This window comes from Haemaphysalis longicornis, unplaced genomic scaffold, assembly GCF_048455015.1.
Source record: "Haemaphysalis longicornis isolate Haplotype H1 unplaced genomic scaffold, Haemaphysalis longicornis Haplotype H1 scaffold_2, whole genome shotgun sequence".
In the NCBI taxonomy this organism is placed as follows: domain Eukaryota; kingdom Metazoa; phylum Arthropoda; class Arachnida; order Ixodida; family Ixodidae; genus Haemaphysalis; species Haemaphysalis longicornis.
In genome coordinates, this window is record NW_027526295.1 from 263,100,723 (window position 1) to 263,107,928 (window position 7,206).

The window sequence follows — 7,206 nt, forward strand, 5'->3', positions numbered from 1 at the left end:
CACCGACACCGAGAGAACTGGAAGGGTATGCGTGGATTATTTCCCATTCTCTGCGCTTAGATAGCTGAACAGAACGACTAAATCTCTTCTGGAGGTCATGTCTTTGCTGTTAAATGAGGAAGCATTCTTAAGACCATCCAAGTGGAGGTGCCGGCAGGTCAGTCCGGTGGGGGTGTTCAAAACTCCTGAGCCAAAGGTGCAGAAGAAAGCGTCCCCTCACCGCCTCCTCCTCTCGTCGTGCACCACACGTCTGTCGCCTCTACAACAGCCCATCCACCTATACAGCCACTTATGCCTCCACATTCAAGACGTCTTCGAATTACAAGAGCACGTGACGTGCCCACGTCATACGGCGCCCCCTTCCAGCTACTCTCTTTGATGTACATTGTACATCTTACTTTAGCTAAATGAGGCCAACAAATCGAGAAGCGTAACACCAGCACCCGTGGAGCTGTATGTAAGCACTGCAAGGCAACAACTCTTCAAGGCGTGGCGGTTGCACACAGGGGGCAAGCGATTCGCCTCGAGGACGCCCCAAATCTGATCCCGAAGGTCCTGACGGTATACACAGGGCATGCCCGTAGCAAGGATGTCAGTACCCTTCCGTCTAACGATGAAGATGGTTGAATGCAGTTTTCTCGTGAGGGATTCCTTGGTGGTCGTCTGAGTTTATACCTTGAGTCGTTGAGATTTGCCTTTGACGCGCACGCAGTTTGTGATTTGGACCGCAGCGGCTGGGACTTCGACCCTTCGCCAATTGTTTTCGCGTGAAGAAAGATTCGCGTTTCAACCATCGTCGTCGTTTAACCGAGCGGTGCATGATTTTTCTGTCTAATTTTGGACGTCCATGAACCCCTCTAGAAATCCGAACTCCCTCGACCGTATCGGAACGGCGCAATTGGCGGAAATAAAGAAAAAAAAAACGTGATTGATTCCTCTGTCATATGAATGGGTAAAACACGAATGAGAAATGTGCAGCGAAATCTGCAGCTGAGCATGATTATTGCGGGTCGGCGGCTGTCTTGTGGGTGTGCTTGGTGAATGACATTCTGCTGGCGGGTCGCTTCGGCAAAGGTTTTCCGTGACGGATATGACGTCAGTGAAATCTTGGTGTATTCCGGCATAAAACACTTTCGTGTTAAAGTATAAAACCCGAAAACGAACCCTAAGTATAACGTACTCGTTAGTACTTAAGGTTGCTTTCCTGCAAGAAGACCCTGTGTGCAGAGGTGCACCCTTTACAGGTCACTTGTTTCGTTGTACTGGCGTCGTTTCCGTGACGGATATGACGTCAATGAAATCTTTGTGTATCCTGGAATAAAACACTTTCGTGTTAAAAAAAAAGTATCGGAATGTCGCAATCGGGGAGACGTCGGCTTCATAACGTGAGGGACCCAAGTTCGATTCAGACCACGTGAAGTGTTTTTTCTTCCACTTAACTCACAATCATCATTCAGCATCGTCAGAGAAAGTTTGCTTTCCTGCAGTGCGTTTTGGGTGGACTACCGACGACCTCAGTGAGAAGTAAAAAGCTTCGCTTTAAAAACCTGAGCGGTGGACCTATGGGACCTGACATGATGCTGCTTCAAGCAGGATAGTCGTGGATTGTCCTTGTTTGCAATGGGACCTCATAAGCCTGGCCAAAATTGTGAGCGGAAAGCATTGATAATCCCCACTGGTCTGGAGCAACAGCGTTACCAGAATCATCAATAAGAGTTAACGTATTGTGGTTTTGTGGCATGCCGGCACCTAGGATCATGGAAGCGTACTGTGTACGTGCGCGCACGACGGCTGCGCAGCCTGCTCGTGGTGGTTTTTTGGGGCTACTTGGGGAACTTGAGCCTATGCAGTATCATTTACGAGGTCACGGCAGTAATATTTTTTAAGACTGTAGTATTTCTTAAGAAAAACACGAAAATTTTGGTCTCTCTGTCCGTCACTCTATTCAAACTCCCGGCCGAAAATATATTTCAAGGAACGTGAGACGCGGAGCATGTTCGGCAAGACCATTACAAACTTCTAGAACTGCGCGCATGGCTTATACATGTCCACATTATTAAGTGCAAGAGAAGCCTCAGGAGTATTTGAGGCAAAATATCAGCACATTACCCAGAGTACCGGCGTTCTTTCATTTAAAAACACACGTTGGATCAGTTTTAAGATATCGGTTTAAACAAAACAACGTGTTCAAAATGGCATTGAAAACAGGAGAGATAAAAGGAAACACTAAAACAAAAGATGCCACCTGGAACTGTTCCAAGAACAAATGAAACAAAAAGTCCCAGTAGATTACGCCCAAGCAATGTGAACGCGGGAAGACTGCATTGAATCCAGCTAGTCTTCATTGCATTCATCGTGGAAGGAGCGCGTGGAGAGGGTGTGGCGTGGCAGGTCGGCAGAAGGCTTTCGTCGTTCGACGGCATTTGCAGCGAAGCAAGCGCCTACACAGTCACTGTTTTTGTTCATTTCATGCTGACTGTTCCGAACCTGCACGTATCCAGCGTGATTTCTTGGCATTATTTCAAAAGCTCCTATCTTGCGTGACGTGCACTGGGTGAAAAATCTTTGCCAAATAGTAAATTCATTGCAAAAATATTGTTATTATTGGTAAACTTGTATCGCACGCACTGAGCCAAATCTTTAACTGTATATTTAAGACTGGAATTTTTCAGCAGCAACTAAAAGGGGCTAAGGTTATACCATTGTATAAAAAAAGGGGACAAACATAGAGAACTATAGCCCAATTGCAATTCTTTATTTTTTATTCAAGATTTTAGATAAAATGATAAAGGTGAGGCTGTCTAGTACTTCGGCAGGTTTTGTATTCTCACTTACAACCAATTCGGGTTCCGAAAAGGCTTTTCAACTGACACTGACATTACTATTTTTACCGATAAGGTTAAATCTTACATTGACGAAAATAACATCTAGGGGGCAGTTTTAACAGATTTTTTGAAAGCCTTTGACACTATTGTTTAAAAATTGAAATAATACGGCATAACTGGTTCAGGTCTCACGATTATAAAAAGTTTTCTTCAAGACAGGTACCAAATTGTTTCCATCAACAGTCCCCATTCCGCAAGGGTAAAAGCAAACAGGGGTGTTCAACAAGGTTCTATCCTAGGCCCCCTGTTACTTCTAACTATATTATTGATCTGCCTTTGTGCTTTCATATTCCAGTTGTATACTTTTTGTCGATGACACTACTATTTCATCACACCATCCATCAGTATATCGATTCCCTTATCTCTAATTTACAATCAGACCCCTTTTCTCTCGAGCAATGGTGTCACACAAATAATCTTTCCATTAACGTCTCGAAAACCAATCTTGTATACCATTGTATTGCCCTTCAAAGAAAATTGCACGCCATCTCATCTTTGTATATCGATTCTCAACCAATTCTGTTACATGAAAAGGTTTCTTTCCAAGGTATCATTATAGACAATGTCGTTGCATGAAAAGTTTTCTTTCTTGAGTATCATTTTAGACACACGCCTAAAATTCCATTTTCACGTCGTTTCTACCTGCGAAAATTGCTTACGGAATGAGGGAATTTCTTAGACAAAACTTTCAAGCGCCATAAAACGTAAAGGACAGGAACGTGCGCTACTTCCAACTGAAATTTTATTTTCAAGAGGATGTACAGTTAAAGCACAATCTAACGAAGCCACCTGGAGCCGCGAACTATTTCGTTGAATGGAGAACCTCGTAAAATCGGGACCGTCATTTTGCAAGCAGTTGATTCCATAAATTTGATGCCTAAAAGGAGGCGCATCCCCGCAGCTACCATGACATCATAATTGTGGCAGCGGCCGCAGAGCTCGCCTGTATAAATCCACGGTGGGAATATAAATTCACGGTGGGAATAATAACAAGAGCATGCTAGGGGTTCTGGGGGAACGAATTTATTTTTTGGCAAAAAAAGCCTGTGACTTCCGCCTCCGCGCGCTTCGTTAGCACCGAGAGGACAGACTTTGTAACAGGCAAGCGCGTTCAATGAGTCCCCAGCTCCTTCGCGAAAAGCCCCAGAACAGCGCCTGAGCAAGTCAGTACCGTCCAACATTTGGCCTGGAACGGGCACGGGAACTTCAGATGTTTCTGTGTCGTGAGCATCTTGTGACACCTCTTGCGCGCCGGAAACTAAGTGCATGATTTCTTAATCGTCCAAAACCTCCGTCGTGTCGGCGTCTGCGTCGGCGCTGAGATAGTCATGGTTGCTGAGATTTCCAAAATTTCTTCTTTTTTAAATAGTACAGTGAAACATGGTCAAACCGTACCTCCACTAACGTGAAACCTGGGGAGGGGCGAAGCATACAGCGTATAAGTGAAAGATTGTAAGCCTCTCTCTTGCCACATGGCGCACGCTGATGGGGCGCCGGAGAAGCGTCGGTGGGAGGAGCAACCGCGCGCTTGCTGAGGCGGTGGCTTCCTCTCTTGCGTTGAACCTGATTCAGGCAATTAAATGAGTTAGGCTGCCGTTCCAATCAGAGCGAAAAACGGCGCCTGCTCGCCGCTCTACGAAGCTTCGTCGAGAACTCTGGCCTTCACCATTATCTTTAATTCCACACCCATTTGGATGTACCATTGAATGTATCATACTTTTTCCCCAACTCCCATTACCTAATCCCTCTCCCCTAGACACCAAAATTCGCTAAAGCGTAACATGGCGTCTCTGTATCCCTTATACATAAAATAATTGCGTGTTACCTCCACCATGATGATGATGATTGCTATTGGTTTCCCCTTTGAAGCGGGGTGATGACATGTCATCTCACCAAAAAGGACTAATATACCCATGTTTTACACTCTTGGTTTAATACTAGCGCTGCTTAGGGCAGGCACAAGCTTATTAGGCACAAAATACTTTTTTTTCCCTGTTACAGGTGGTAACTGTCCTAGGCAATATTCCCCTTTCTGCTTTTCATCCACCAGCATTCTAATCTTCTTTTCGTCCCCTCGATAGCCTTGAAGTTAACTTCCTCTGTGATACCCTTAAATCCTAGGCCTTCTGGAAGCCCAACATTCCCATCATGTAGATCTGGATGGATACCGTCACATTCTAACACTATGTGCCGCATAGTTTCTGTTTCTTTTAAGCAGACCACGCATACCCCCTCATTTTGTGAATACTTCCCCACAAAACTCTTAGTTCGCAGGCAACCTTCTCTAGCCTCACAAAACAAAGCACTGCCCTGGGAATTATCGTGGAAATTTTTCTTTCTGTACATCTGTACAATTTTCCTGTACATCTCTAATGACGTTTTAGCTTCCATTTTTTCCCTCCATTTATTCGTTTCAATCTGCCATGCCTTTTTTTTTTGGTTACTTTGGTTGTTTTGGATTCTCCACTGTTCTTTCCGTATTTCATCGTTAGCCTTCTTGTCTTTCTTAACCACTGCGTGTCCACGCTTTTCAAGTATAGGTACCTAAAAACCTTAGCTGCCCACCTTCGTTGATCCATTGCTCTCAACCTCATCTCAAAGCATATTTTCCTCTGAGCTTCTCTAACCAGACGACCAGACTGGTCGTAAGTTGTCTTCGTGTCACGCGCCGCAGTATGCTAAGAAGTATGCTTTATAGGAGAAAACCTAGCATTTGAAACCGATTTTGATATGGAATTTAACAAATTTTAGTTAATAATGCAATTCAATCGTGATAATACTTGTATCTTAAATTATTTTAAATCGTGTTAGTTTATTTTGAACCGTTTTTGTCCATTATACACTGTTTTTTGACCATCGTTTGACAACTTGATTTACCGTGACGACATGAGACGACGACAAGAGACGCCGACAGCCCAAGCCCCTAAAGTGCTTCGCCCCTAAAAGCTGCTGGAACGAATCTGTGCAAACGGATCTGTTCGACAAACTGCTCTTAGACTATAAATCTCGCACGATTGTTGCTCGAATAAAGGTCACCTAATTTAGGGCAGTGCCCGTTATTAACCTGTCCCACTCCACCAGTACTTCTGTTGAAACGAAACAAACGTGACACGCAAACAACACTTCTGGAAGTCGCACATTAAAGCGCTGTCATTAAAGGATCCTTCTGGCAGCCTTTGCCGCTGAGTTGGGCACATCCGACAAAACAAGTTCTCTGTTGTGTACAAATCAAGAAAATTGCACCATGACTCGGAGTGTCTCGTTACCCTGTCGATCAACACAACCTAAGAAGCGCACTATACGTGCAAGATGCTTTTTCTTTCTTGCGCATGTAATGCAGATTGTGCTGCGCCTATGGATTTGGAACGAGCATCCTAGATTAAGGAACGACATCGCGTGGAAGAAGTGGACTTTGGTCGGGCATGTAATGTGGACGGAAACTGGCGACGCTCAAGGACGTGGGTTCGATTCCGGGCCGCGGCGTCCGCTTTTCTGATGGAGGCGAGAAGTGAAAACGCCCGTGTACTCCAGATTTCGGCGCACGTTAAAGATACCCAGGTGATCAAAATTAATCCGGAGCCCCCCACTACGGCGCGCTTCATCGCCTGTGTAGCGTCGGCGACTTAAACCCCATAATCATCAAAACGGACAACGCGGGGGCCACCCGGATGACAAAGGGGCTACTGAGAGACGGCACTGGAAATCAGGGAAGACGAGTAACTCGATTGAGGAGTTAAATAAAAAGATTTGAGGGCAAAGAATTAGCTCGGCCAAGAGAGGAGAGGTTGGGAATCTATTGGAGAAACCTTCGTCGTGCAGTGGGCATAAATATGACGATGACGACGATTATGGTGATGGTAAAGCGATGATGATGATTGGGTGCTGCAGTTGCACACAATGGTTCAGGTGCACCAATTCAGAACATATGCTGGATACGGAGTGCGTTGCTCAAGGTTACAGATGGAACATGCTTTTTCAGATACAGTTCTGCATATAGATAACCTTGACCTTTAGGACCAGTTGCGCAGATATGCATGTCACAACACTTGATGACTTCTCTACACATTGACTCGGCTCCTATAACATGGTACATGGCAGCCAGACGTGCATATCTCGTAATTACACTCTCGTTGCGCTGCCAAATTAAGTTTTGTAGAGGTGGCCTCAGGACGATTCACCGCGTAATTCTTTACGCTCATTTGCTTATTATTATATTTGATTTGATTGATTGATTGTGGGGTTTAACGCTCCGACGCAACGCAGGCGATGAGGCGCGCCGTAGTGGAGGGCTCCGGATTAATTTTGACCACCTGGGGATCTT